At 40.3% G+C, this 14,669-nt stretch overlaps 1 long non-coding RNA gene across 1 annotated transcript; it reads right to left on the bottom strand.

Annotated features, from left to right (window-relative positions):
* Nucleotides 1-5,978: 5,978 nt before the first annotated feature.
* On the bottom strand, nucleotides 5,979-7,282 carry LOC147158032 (uncharacterized). The gene is made up of 3 exons (XR_015091111.1): nucleotides 6,977-7,282; nucleotides 6,813-6,875; nucleotides 5,979-6,021 (listed from the first exon to the last, which is right to left on the bottom strand). It is a non-coding gene; the product is annotated as an uncharacterized LOC147158032 (long non-coding RNA).
* Nucleotides 7,283-14,669: the final 7,387 nt, after the last annotated feature.

The following is a 14,669-nucleotide window of genomic DNA, read 5'->3' as shown; positions in this document are numbered from 1 at the left end:
ATTGTTGGCTTTTATTTTATTTGTTGGCTTAAAAAAATGGCAGTAGGGATGAGCTGAACAGCTTAAGGTTGCAACGGTTTGACTCAATCAAAACATTTAGAAATCAAAAGAGAGAAAAATATTTAGGCTTTCATTTTGAAATTTTGAAAAAATTGGGATAAACTAAACTGTTTAAAGTTGCAATGGTTTGACTGGGCCAAAAGAATGTAGAATTTAAAAGAGACCCCCATAAAATATAGCACATTTCTTTTGGCATTTATTTTGCAATTTTGAAAAATTAGGGATACGCTGAACAGTTCAAAGGTGGAACAAAAACGTAGAAATTAGAGGAGAAAAAAAACGAATTTAATCTTTTTTTGTGTGGGTATTTTAAGCGTGAAAATGTTTAATGAAATTTTTGGTAAGTGAGAACTTTTGGCATTTTGAAAACCATTGCCAAAGTGAATTGAATAAGCTGAACATTTAGAATTTAGAAAGCAAACGATGTGAATCAGTTTTGTTGAGTGTATCGTTAAGGAATTTTTATTTATGTATAAAAAAAAATTGGGGGGTGGGGGGGTTTGTAATTGGGAAATAGTCGAATTTTTGGTTTGGGAACATATTTAAGGTTGAAAATGGTCCACAAGGTGAATTGAATAAGGTGAACATGATGAATTTCAGATGGGAATAAAACTGTGATGTTGAATGTATCATTAGGAATGAATAGAGAATTTTGGGGTGAAAAAAATGGCATTCTGGGTGAATCGTAATTTTTTGGAATGAGAAAAATAAATGCACAATTGTCATGAATTTTTGGAACATGTTGAAGTTGGAATGGTGAGTAACGGTTGAAAACCCTGGAAGAAGTAGCGCCTCAGCCTTCACACAATCACACTCTCATTTTGGATTTCTCTGTACTTACTCTAGTGCTGTAGTCAAGATCACATCAACTGAGACCAAGTCATTATCTAGAATAGAAAGTATTGAGATCGAGACAAGACCAAAACAGCACAAGAAACAGAACAAAACTGTATGGACTAACATTTACTTCAAGATCTGTCCCGAGAAGCAAGCACAGCGCATCAAATCGCTCCCTCTCTTCCAACCTCCCGACAGAAAAGAGCAGATAGATGAGTTGACAGCTGAGAAGGATGCAGGGAAAGGGTTAGAATGACATGTGGGGACATGTTTTGAGTGCTGCCTTAACTTGACAGTGCAGGGTTAATTATGGATGGCCCTCTTAGACTTGGCGAGGACTCAACGCTAAGTCGAAGAGACGACTGAAGCCTCGCCTGCCTCCTGGCTATGCTTCTCTTATGTTTTATTACTGCTAAAGGTTACAAGGGGTGGCGGTGTTCCACACTCAGGATTTGAAACAAGCTCACTGACATAATAAATTAAAAACTCAGTCTCAGTTAATATCTTATGTCTTGACACATTGTGTGAGAAATGTATTGTTGTATAGTCTATTTTCCAAAACTTTTCAGAACAGGCAAAACTTATTTCCTAGTCTGCGTTCTGCAACTACCTTTCATTGGCTGCCGACAGTCTGCAATTAGTCTGACTGGGAGTCAAAATGTCAAACAAGTGAATATCATTCCAACAGCACAGACTTTCACAGCCAATGAAAATGAGGCAGCAGGAAGGCAACGCCTCAGGGGCCCACACCACACCGCAAGTCAAGGGTCAAGAAAGCTCGAAAAGGTGCGAGTGACCCTTTGGCATGCACATGAGTTTGGAATGAGAACATGTAGTTGCATTACATTTCTAGACAACTTTTGTTCACAGTCAGACAGGAATCGGGGTTCGAAGGCTCACTTGAAGTTCATTCTCCACAAAAAGAGAAATGTAGCCAGCCGGGGAAAACTGCTTCTGGTACTTCAGAACTTTGTTTCCCCAATAAAAACGTCAAGGGTCACAATTTTTCTTGCTGCAGCAAACTGGTCGTGGATTGTAATTTGCTTGCGGTTGTCCAGTTGCGTCTACTTCAGCTGTGTCACTGTGTGTGGCTGGCTTAAGTTTTGAACTCAAGTCTATTCCAGGACCTCTGATTTGCTTGGATCAAAGGACTGACGCCTCAAACTAAAATGTAGGAAAAAAATCCCAAAAGACTGTTGGGTATGGATAACTACCATTTCATGTAACTTGTAAACGTAAGTCCATGCTTCCGATAGTGTTTGGGCCAACGGAGAAGTCCACTGCTCTGTATTGGGGCTGCAACGTATCCCCTGCAACGAACTGCTGTAAGTTCTTGGTCTTACTCTGTACAGTATTGTTATGTTACCGCAATGCTTGACTGTGACAGCAAACTTCGACTGAACAGCACTTGGTGGTTTCCAGACAGAAGTTTTATTGCATGTAAGTGCATGTCAGAACAATCTGTCATATCCTCACATTATCATATACTGCACACCAACACACTTTAGATCTCCTTTGTACTGCAATTATCTAGCTGTGGTCCCACTTTGCGGGAATGCGCTATTTCCATGGATAAAAGCTCCATACAATGGAACGCCACCACGGTAATGCCCAGTTTGTTTATGTAGACAGTTTTGAGGCAAGTGCAGAGATTGCAGGTTGCAGAAAAAGTACATTGCAGTCATTTCACCAGATGGTAATTAGATTGTCAACGGGAGTCGTGCGCTGACATTTGAAAGTAGTCATTCTTCTTGTCATTTACTCATTTGACTATTTACAACGGCACTTTTGTGTAGGATAAATGAGTCGTCGTTCTCCTCTGCGGGTGCAATGACTGATGCAAATGAAGCTGTGGTTGTCAGCACAGATTGAAAATGTTGTAATCGCCAGTCAATTACCAACAGCAAATCGCCGCTTTGTCGTCTGAAAAGACACCACGTGAGCCACGTGCACCTTGCCTTTTGCCCAAAGTCAAATGGGCGACCCCGATGTGGAATGCGGAAAATAGATGAAAGACGCCGTACATTTTTAATTTCATTTTGGTAGGCTTTTACAGCTTCTGCTAATGACACTAATGATTCACTTCTTGAGAGTTAATAACAGTGATTGACTCTAAACTATCTCAGGTAAATGAAGTATTTCACCTGCAATGTTTGCATTTGGAGAACTGGAGGGCAATTTTTGCTTCGTCATGGGGAATCCAGCCATCTGGTCTCATTCATCACTCCCACTCTCATCTTGTCACTCCAACACTCCCACCTCATTTTCTCCTTAATTTATTTAGATAAAAGAAGAGCAAGAAGTGCGAGCAGGAACAGATTATTGTACTTTAAAATGTAAAAACAAGTATAGAGGAAGAGACCGTAAAAAGGAGATTGAAGAGCTGTACAGTAAATCGAGTTTGATGGAATGGGTGTGTATTGTGTTTGTGTACTTAGGGAGTTTAATATTAGTCACTCATCTCTGTGTGTATCTGATGTCACATTGTATAGCCTTGCAAAACAATCAGAACTCTTTCGATGGTAACACAAGTCAGGTTTCCATCCAATTGTTTCAACATTTTTAAGCGAATTTACTGAAAATGCGGACATGCCCGTTACCATTTGTTTTTCTTTTGTGAATATTGAGAGGGGACTCCATTGCTGTAGGTGGCGGTATACACCATAGAGATATGATCCACCAGTAATTTAAAAGAAGAAGAAAAAGACCAGAAAGCCACTGCGACGTACAATGACGTCGTATGAGTTTTCTTTTGTAATTTTTTGATAAACCGTACTGTTTCTTTGCTGTTTTCCATCTAAAATAGCTTTAATATTTACTTCTTCTACTTTTTTTATACACCCCTGACAATTTGATGGCTGAAAGTAGACTGAACTTCCTCCCGTCGTGACAACACTATGGGGTGGGGGCAGTTGCATACGGACACGAATCATCGGGTTGGAAGACGGCCTCCAAGTGCCCACTTCAGAGCGGTGATTTATGGTCCCCAGGGGTGAGGATCGAACCCACAATCTCTCAGATGGGAGATGACTACTCTACCACTGAGCCATGCCACTCCATCTGTATCTATCTATCTTTCTTATACATACCCTGGCCAACTTTACATCATCCGTTGATGGAGGTCTGCTTGCAGTTCCTTAAAAACGTATTTGTGCGCTTTGATTTCCTGCATTGACTCTAGTTTCTCAGTTTCTGCTTCCACAAAAAAACAAACCTCATTCACTCCAACTTTCAAGTCTCCTAATCAGCTTGAAATAGAAACTAGTACGACCAATAGTAGTGTTTACCCACTTGTTGCATTTTTTTTTTGCTAAGCTAAAATGGATTTATTCTTTAGGGCATTTGAACAAATTGCTCATGCTTTACACCGGCCCCGTGAGGTATGCTGACATTACTTCAATCTCACGCTTCAGGAAAACCTCGGGAAGCTAGTGCTGTTCATTCAGTATAAATTTTGGAAAGGTGAAAAGAGCCATGCCCTGCGATTGGCTTGGTACTAGTCACCTCTCAACCAAAGTCAACTAGGAGAGTCTCCAGCTCACCTTTTGGAAGGGTACACCCTCAACTGGCTGCCAGTTATTTACAAGACAGTTGTTTATCCATTTTCAACACTATTTGTGGATTATCGTGTCCATTTCAAGTTTATTTGACGTAATATGGATCCTCGCCTTATGGCTACAATGTTCCACATGGGATGCTAAAATGTCATTTTGTATGAAATCCAATTTGTTGTCATCAAGAAGAAGAAGCTAATTACAGTAAAATAACACCCAATTTGGCCCTTTTCACACTGCACTTAGCAGGGTACAGCATGCACCATATTTACTCCCTGGTTCGGCTGCTACAAATTGGACGGCGGACATCATCATCTTTTTTTCGCTTTCACACTGAGCGAGTGCAGTGTGAAAAGGGGCTTTAGGATTATTTAGGAAAAGGATGGGGACTGGTTTCCAAGGAACAGTATTAAAAATGCAGAACTAGTGCTAACCAATTGATCTGATGTTAACATGACATCAGCCACACTAAAGATTATTGGGCTCATGGGGCGGCATGACTCAGTGGTAGAGTGGTCGTCTCGCAACCCTGAGGTTGTGGGTTCGATCCCAGGCCGCGGTGACCATGTCGAAGTATCCTTGAGCAATATACTTGAACCATTAGTTCCTCGTGATGCTGTGTCATGAATGAGTAGTTGAATATAAAGCACTATAAAGACCTTGAAAGGAGGAAATATAAATGAAGTACCATCACCAAAAAAATCATGGAAAAAATTGTACTGAGCTTTGGTATTATCTACAATAGCTCAGAAGAAAGAAACCTTCAAACCTCAGCATCACTATTTAAAAAGGAAAATAGAATCAAAATCCAGTTGATAAGACCACCTCTGGAAAGGGGACGTATTGTGGTGGAGCAAGTGTTTGGATTTTTCAAACCAATAGGGTTTAAGTCAGGGTTCGCTAATACTCAGTGACAGGATTAAAACTGCTCTGTGGATTCAATTGTGGATGATAATGTCCTTGTATGACCACTCAGCAGTCCCATAGCTTAAGTGATTGTTTTCTTGGACTTTTTTCACCTCTCCTGTTTCAATTTTATTTCTCATAAATGTACACCCGTTTGATGCCTTCCAGCGTTGATCTAATGTTCTTGTCATCGAAAAATAAAATCACAAGGGAAGTTGCTGTGAATGAAAAAGGAAATGAAAAGCTCTGTAGCTACTTTTAAGGGATGTGGACAGAAAATCGTTTTGCTCATGAATGTACATGAGAGCAAAGAACATATAAAATGAACACAAAAGAGTAAAAATACAGTAAAATACAGTAAGTACATCCCAGAGGCAGGGTAAAAGATTCCCCAAAAGGAAATTAACTTTGAAATCACGTATCATTGAAAGACATGACAAATATTCTTTATCGTGAAATTCCTTGATTGACTCAACGTGGTGTGATTATGATTTTACGAATTTTATGACATGTGAGCCTTTGCATGATTCTATTGTTGACAATTAACAAGATGGAACATGTTCTTTTTTTTTTTTTAATTTTCAGTAGACAATAGATGACTAAAAGATTGTACTTACTTCAAGTTCCAGGAACGTGTTGATGTCATGTTCAAAATGCCACCCATCTAGACGTTTAAATAAACAACAAAGAAATCCGTCATTTCGGCTCCAACATAGGCAACATCAGACAGACCATAATGATCTTCATCTTTGATGCTCAAAGCAAAACTCCCCACATGACAACATCATGGATGCCTCGTTTAACTTTTGGACGCTGACACAGGCGCTTGTGTTTCATTATTTATGCTAAAAAGTTTTAATGAGCATGTACTTGCAATTACTTTCTTCTTTTTGCTCCACATGGCTGGCGCAAGTAGATCATTTTGGGGCTATTCCATCATCCTGCTTTTTCTCAAAGTAAGTTAAAGTAGACTTCTGCATACTCAAGGTTGTGCAACAGGAATGGGAATTGGGTACAGCATAACCTAGATACAGTAAATAGAGCTGTCCCTTGTACCTGCAATTAATCAGCTTGAGTCTTAAAGTGTTTAACAGTTCGGTTGCTTTATAGCAGTTGTAAACAATATATATATATATATATATATATATATATATATATATATATATATATATATATGTATACCATTCTTACTTGTTTACAACTGCTTTATAGCATTAACCTTTACTTTTATAAATGTTTTATTTTGTGGTATTTTCACAAGTCTTGGAACAAAAAAAGATACTTGGATGTTTGCATCCTTGTATTTTGAGAAAAGAAAGTCTTTGAGTCCTTTAAATATAAATTTTAAATATAACCTGAAAGGACAATGACAAATTAAAACAATAAGAAAGTGAAATAAGAATCGAATAAAATAAAATAATAGCAACTGAAAAAACAGTAAGAACAAATACTGACTCTGTTCCCGTGCGTTTTGGCCTCTTAGGGGCAGTGTGTTGCCGTGCATCCATGATGTACACACTTAAAGTAAGTACAGAAGAAAGTTGCGATTGAATTATATTAAAATAACTCCTTTTTCATACATTGGGAAGAATTTGTGCCTTTGCGTAGTGTTATCTCACCTGTGGATGTGTTTTCCCACAGCATTTGTGTGTGGATATTCGTTATTTGAAGGAAAAACATTCCGGAAGTCGATGCTAATTTCCCGTTAGCATTTGAATGGTATCCTCCCTTCGCTTTTACCATTATCGCTAGGCTAGCAACGTTTTAAAAACAAAGCATGTTTTGTATTTAAATATACAGTGGATGTAATTCTTAGCGTCATGTGTTTAGTTTTACAGTTAACTCCAACTGGGGTGTAATTAAACACCTTAAAGGACGCTTAGGGACAACAGAATAACCAGAACAACATACGCTACACACTTGCTAGTTGCTAATGCTACGCAAGTAAAATGATGCATTCAGGGTACTTTCACAGCGTCGGAAACTTCGGTTTTCTTCGATGATTATGTTTTAAGGTGAAAAATAATCTGCCATTTGGCTGTTTGAGGCCAATAATCGGCTGATTATAATCAGTAGCCGATTAATCGGTCGGTCCTAATATATATATAGGCTATGCAGCCTCATCATTTAATTCGCCCAATGTGCAGGGTTATACACTACATGTATAAGACTGCATAAGATAAAACCACACGCCAATCAAAAACAATTATGAAGCCATTACTTTAAGAGACATATGCCTTTTTGGATATCACATTTCGTTCAATTTCTTCAAGCCGTTTAAGGACTGGCTGTCTCATGCAGGGGAGCCAGCCTGGCGTGTTGCATTGCCATTGATGGAGGCAACATTTCATCACAAGCCACCCAATTACACTCGTCAATCAATGTCAATGTTTGGCTCATGAGATTGGCAAACACGATCACTGTTTCTTACATTCTTGAACTTCACCCACATTTGCCGATCATATCATTAGCTGGGAAAACTCATTGTAGGGTGTTTAGCATGTTTATTAGCAAGTAGAACTTGCAGACAGAAATAGGCAAATAGCTTGACGTTACTTGGTCATTTCATACTTGGTGGGTGGCCAGGCACTCCAGACACACAACTATTTGTGCACAAACAATACAATTTAATTTTCAAATTGTTGATTTAAGGCTTTGGATTTGCAATTGTGCATTAGCGCAAGTGTTTGTCACAGCGCCAGAGAGTTATTCACAGTGAACGTGTGGGAGGCTGTGTAAAAATTGAATACCCTCGTGAATCTACAGTATGTATGAATGCCATTGTGTGTGAGTGTGCATGATCAAGAGAGCAAGGCCTGAAATGTGGATGTAACCTCGTGGCCCAGCTGTTTTTATTCCATATTCAGTAGAGTTTAATATTGAGCGACTCCGAGCTGTCAAAACATATCAGGGTGATAACACGCACTGCAGTTATAATGTGCTTGGTTTCCTGCTAAGGTGCATTTTTCAGTGTTAGATAACGTTATTGAAGCTGGATGCTTTGCACATCATAGAGCATAGGTCTACTCCTATCACACAGTTCCGCAAAAAAACGGGTTGATTACTTGTTTCTGAAGTCCTGTTTATCTTGTGTCTCAGCGCAGAAATGACGTCTGAGGCGTATCAAAGACATATAATGTACAATTGAAATTCAAATGTCGTCATTTCCCCCCAAATAACACATCATGTATTTTAAAGAATATTGAGTGCTCATTAAAAAAAAAAAAAGCACAGTGCTCTACTCCGTGCAACCTGACATTAAAGTAGCTTGTTTGGGTTGATATGACAGTGATAATCTGTCACAAAGGAATACCTCAGTTGCAAAGCTAATTCTCACAGGCTCAATATAACCACACGCTCTGCCGATATCTATCTACCAACGTTCTCGTGCTTGTCCTCATTAGGGTCATGGTTGAGCTGCAGCCTATCTCAGCTGATTTTGGGTGAAAGGTGGCGCACATCCTGGATTGGTTGCCAGACACTCAAAGGCACTCAGTACATTTTGTACTTGTTTTATGCTAAATATTTACCAAGGACACTGGTACAAAAGCTTGTTCTTTGCTCATGCACATTTTATTAGTTCCAGGAGGATGATGCTATGTGGGATATTTGGTGAAAGGCAAGCCATATTTATTTATATAGCACATTTCATGCACAAGGTAACCGAATTTGCTGAAAAGTAGAACATTTGAAAGCATTTACAAACAAAAGAGCTAAAGACATCGGAAAAACAAGTACAGAAAAAAAGGTATCTTACTAAAATTATAAAGTTTAAATTATGACAGATTGACGATATCCCGGCTGTTGATGAATGAGAGACCATAAAAATTCATTGACGCGCCCACCTTTGGGTTATTGAACAATTTAACAGCATTCACACTTGGGGCTGATGTCCCTTCCGTTGTCAGTTTATTCCATTTATGTGCAGCTAACAGCTAAATGCTGCTTGACCCGAGCTTGCAGACTTCAGAGCCCCAATTGAACTTCTGCCGCCATCGCGTCAGTGACAGCCAATCAGTGTCGAGATAGTCACGTCACCAAATACGTCACACAGCAGACAAAACTCAGGAAGCGGTTTTGTGCAAAAACGTGTAGCATAGCAATGGAGGATAGCTGGATAGTCGCGTTTTGCAGGCCCCCGGAGCTGTACAACACGCCGAGCTACATGTACCGGGACCGGGCCAAAAAGGAGGTTGCTTGGAGGAAGAAGCGTGGAGGTTGACTTATCTGGTGAGTTTGTTTGTTTAATTGACGAAGTAAGCTAGCAATGCTACAATAAAGTTAGCACCACCTACCAAAGCGGAAATCATTCCTCTTCCTCCGTTGCGGCGCGGAGCAAAACAATTTCCATTGAGAAACCCGCAAACAAACACGCGCAAGGCCAGCGTCGCGTTGCGATATTTTCTGTTCGGTCTGAACGTAGCATTAGACTGACCCTTGAAGGACCCCTTATGGTATCACTGTTCCATCAGATTAAAAACTTCCAAACGTCACAAAATAACTCCTTTCTTCCAAGTAGGACAAGGACCATTTTAGTCCAGTTCCATTTAGTCCGAGTTTCCAACCTGTCCACCGGTATATTACGATATACTCTTATCAGACGGCTCCACCAACACCTTTCCTGATTCAGAGTTCAATCATATCATTTAGAATATTGATAACAGCTGATTCTGCACTGGGCTTCAAAGCGAACCCGACAAGATCTAGTGGGGATCTCTCAACCTCGCACAACAGTTCAGGCTCTTTTCCTACCAGAGAGGTGAACTTCACATCACGAGAGCCAGGTCTGACAAAAGGTGACAAAAAAACCCCTCAGTGTTAGAAATGAACCAATATATCCTGTACCATATGGAACACTGTGAAGGCTATATCAATCAGATGAGAAAAACATGCCTGCACATGGTTACTGCCAAGAATAGAAAACCACTTTGAAATTGATGACAGGAAGGGAACAAAACATAGAGGAGGCGTAGATACTGGAATCTATATTGTTAAAACAAAACAGGAACAGGAATATGTAGCATGTCAATTCTTTATTGTTATTCTCCATACTCATAGACCAAAAATAGTACACAGTCACACCCTTCCCATTCCGTTTAAACGCCCGAAAGCTTCTGGATGATGTCAAACGTAAACATTTACTAACACATCTGGTTTCTTTAACCTGTGGTCTGGACCAATCTCTGCCTCAGAGATGACCTCTTCCACAAATGTTACTGACTCTACTCCAAACAAGCACTTGTCTTTGTTTAACTATAAGTTTACTTGATACGTCAGGTGTAATACCTGTTGTAGTCCATCATGTTCTTCTTGGCTGGACTCCCACGATATGATGTCATCCATCATGTTTTTCTTCTTTCTTCTTCATGTGTATTTTTGTTGTTGTTGTATACTTTTGACGCTGACAGTATTCCAGGGGTCCATTTCACAAAGCATGTTCAACAAACACAGAGACTAACCCCAAACAGCGAGTTGACATAGACCGAGAGCGGAAACTCTGCATTTTCGGTTCCAAGACAGCTGATTTGAGGTAGTTACATCAACGCAGAGTAGTTTCACCTGGCGTTGTCACTACACTAAAAAGTCCACATCAATGGAGCCCCGATTCGTCGGGTCACCTTGGCAAGGTATTTTTATTTTTTTTTACCCCTCTCAACTGAAAATCTTAATGCGATCATATGGTGAATTTGAACATGTCTTTAGAAAAAAAGTGCAACACCGCAGTGGCTCCCCGTAGAGGAAGGCGGCGTGGGAGAACGTTGCTGCTCGGGTGTCGGGTCAATGCGGACAAGGTGCAAGCTTGACTTAAGACAAAATATAAAAACATTATTCAAACGGTGATAAGAAAGTATTTCCAGCTGCTCCCAGGGGGACCCAAGGTGTTCCCAGGCTAGCCGAGAGACGTCATTTTTCCAGCATGTCCTGGGTCATCCCTGGGGCCTACTGCCAGTGGGGACATGCATGGAACACCTCTCCAGGAAGGTGTCCAGGACGCAACCGAGCCTGATGCTCAAGCCACCTCAGCTGGTTCTTCTCAATGTGGAGGAGCAGCAGCTCGACTTTGAGTTCTTCCCAGAAGAGCTTCTCATCAGTAAGGTAGAGCCCAGACACCCTGCGGAAGAGACTCATTTCAGCCGCTTGTTTCCGAGATCTTGTTCTTTCGGTCACGTCCCACAGCTCATGACCATAGGAGATGGTAGGAATGTAGATGGACCAGTAAATATAGAGCTTCACCTTTTGGTTCAGCTCCTTCTTTACCACAACGAACCGATACTGAGTCTGCAGATGCTGTACTGATCCGCCTATCTATCTCCCATTCCATCCTAGATATTTGAATTCCTCCACTTGGGGCAGGATTTCAATGCAACAGTGGCAGAGTCCAACCATCACTGGAAATGGATCCGAATTACTAGTGGCAATGCGGACCAAACTCTGACATTGGTGGTACAGGGACAGGTGGTACAGCCTCCACATACAGCTTGGGCTGGTATCAGGACTGGTACAAGACAGTCCTCTCAAGAGGGGTTGGAATCTGGAATCTTTCTAGGTATTTGACTCCTTATTCTTTTACAACACAATTTCCATAGTCGTTCATTGACTGACAACAATATCCACCCAAAGCCTTATGCGTAATGTAGTATATAAAAGTATTTACCAACATATTTCTGGAATATGGGGTAGGTAAAAAATAAATAAATAAAAAGGCCTTAGCAGACACAACTTTTGGCTGAATGTCAAAGGCAGACAATGTTTACGTTCCAGAAATAGCCATCCTATCTCACTTTAGACAGGTCAGCTCACAACATTTGAGAGAATTTCAAGTCATTGACTCTTTTCACTATCTTCCATTGTGTACACTCGCCTTCCTAAAATATTAAAACAGTAAAGCCAATTCCTTTATTTCTGTTGTTGACTGAAAACAAATGTCGTTGACATCAAAGGAAGGATTAACATTTCAGCTTTTGATGTATTCACTTCTGGAAGCACCACACTTTGAACCTACCCATTTTTCATATGAGTGAAAGCATTGGAACATGACTGTCAGGTGTGTCCATCACATTGATATTCAAACAATAAAAGTTTTTTTTTTGTTAATGCGGGTTTTTCATTACAGTTCAAAATAAATGTTGCCTCGAAGATGAACAAAATCATGGTCACTGTGAACTCATGTTCTTTTGAATGCTTGGCAATTCGCAAACATTGATATGGATGCCGGGAAGAACTGATTACATTTTAGTGGTCAAGGATAAAGTTCACGGTGCCTCTGCACAGTCAGTCAAACTGTTGTGAAATGGAAGTTTTGTATTTTATAAATAAGTGGAAAAAGATGAATACCTTCTATATCAAACATATTTCAATCTAACAAGTGCATACTCTAGAGTTGGGGTGGTTTATGTGACTGGCTCTTTTCCCATCCCAATCCGTGGCCTCTCGCGGCCTGGACATGTTTGTAAATGTGTAATATGCTGCTGTGCATTTGTGAGTTCTGGGTCTTGCTTGGCATTATGTCCCAGCTGTCATGGTGGGGAATGTGTGCCAAGTTTGACACCACTGAACACACTAGAAGCAGGGGCTGCCAGATGGAAACAGCAGCTCCCCAACTCCAAGATGACAGAAATTCACAAAGACACTAGCGCACATGACCCACAAACTTCTTCATTGACACACACTTGGCAGGCTTGGTATACTGGAGCTTAACGGGGAGTGTCAACAACATCACACTGTTCCAACATAATCTTTCTCCTCCCCCAGAGAGGACAGCACAGAAACACCGTCAATCAATATACCTGCCTCCTCGGCCAATAAGGCAAATGAGGCCTCGTCGATAGCGCTAGCATTACGATCAGTACCAGAAACCATTCCTTTTTGAAGTTATGTGTTACAGTCATGAAACCTGAAATGAAGAGACCCATGTAGTACAATAACATATTAGAACAACTTTTTTTTTTGAATCATTGCCACTTTTTTTCCCTTATGATTATAATACTAAAAAAGAAAAGAAAAGAAACATTAAAATAACTTCATTTTGTGGTATGGTTTCATGAGTCCTGCCTGATTGGTGTAGAGATTAACGCCATCTGGAATTGTTGCTTAAAACTGATGCTGTTTTGTTGTGGCATGAGAATGGATAAAATTCCAGTTTTTATACTGATAAAGATAATCTCACATCTCTGGTGCCTCCATGTTCAGGCGCAAACCCCCCAAGTATGCATACATGATCTAAGGATAGATATGTAAACCCAAAAAGAAAAACAAATATTCAGAAAACATACACGCAATAGCATTTACTCCCCATGACTGTACACAATACCAAACTATGCTAAAATAAACCCCCCAAAACGTATGTTTATTAAGTTATTTCTCTTTTTTAACAATGCTCCTTTTTTTTTTTTTTAAAGAATGATATCGCTTATGTCATGGACTGTACGACTGCAGATGACGGTCGGGAGCGTTGTAGAGTGTGAAAGCACCATACAAAGACACAACACCCTGGCACCTCCTGTTCATGCTGTTCACCAGCCTGCTAACACTGCTGCACCAAGCATTGCACAGCTCAAAGAGGAGATGTCACAAGTCAGCCAACATGGTTGGGTTGGTCACTCCAACATGAACAACACACATGCTGATTTAACTAGTGTTCATTCTAGAAATGCATGCCTATGTAAAAAGTTGTCTAAAGATGTCCAGCGAAAACTTGCCAAAAATCAAGAACCAACACTACCACCCCAGAAAACTTGTGAATGAATGACAAGCGCTGAGTTGTACCCCCCAAAATGATGAAAATGAAAATCTTTTGGTCTTTTTTCCATCATGTACACACGTACACGAAATTTGACCCATCACAGCGAATGCAGCTAGTGGCACTCACTGGAGCAGGGGGCTGCTTAAGCGCCCATGGTGGTATCAATGTCTTGCTCAAGGAAATGATGGTCTAAAACCGCAATCCCCACGGTGGAAGGTGACGATCTTAACCGCCTGGCTACGGCTGCCCCGTATCACTTTTACACACCTATCTTACACATTTTAAAAATGCCATTACATTCTCAATTGATGAACTTAAACCTCCTCTATGTCTAGTTCAACATTATCGGCTCTATTTCTATAACCGGTGTAAGCTGATGTGAGCTGATGATCACCACTGGTGAAATATGTCCGCGGACCACATGCCAAAAAATATTTAAAAAAAATGTTGAGAATAAAAAATAATGTGCTCAATAAATTGATTTCTACAATGATTCAGAGGCTCTGAGGCCCGCTTTTGTCATATTTATAAATGAAATGCGATGACATCCACCACATATCAGCAGAACT

The sequence above is a fragment of the Leptonotus elevatus genome, chromosome 19, assembly GCF_054856555.1.
Source record: "Leptonotus elevatus isolate MCC_2025b chromosome 19, RoL_Lele_1.0, whole genome shotgun sequence".
In the NCBI taxonomy this organism is placed as follows: Eukaryota; Metazoa; Chordata; class Actinopteri; order Syngnathiformes; family Syngnathidae; genus Leptonotus; species Leptonotus elevatus.
This window is presented reverse-complemented; position numbering and strand designations above follow the sequence as displayed.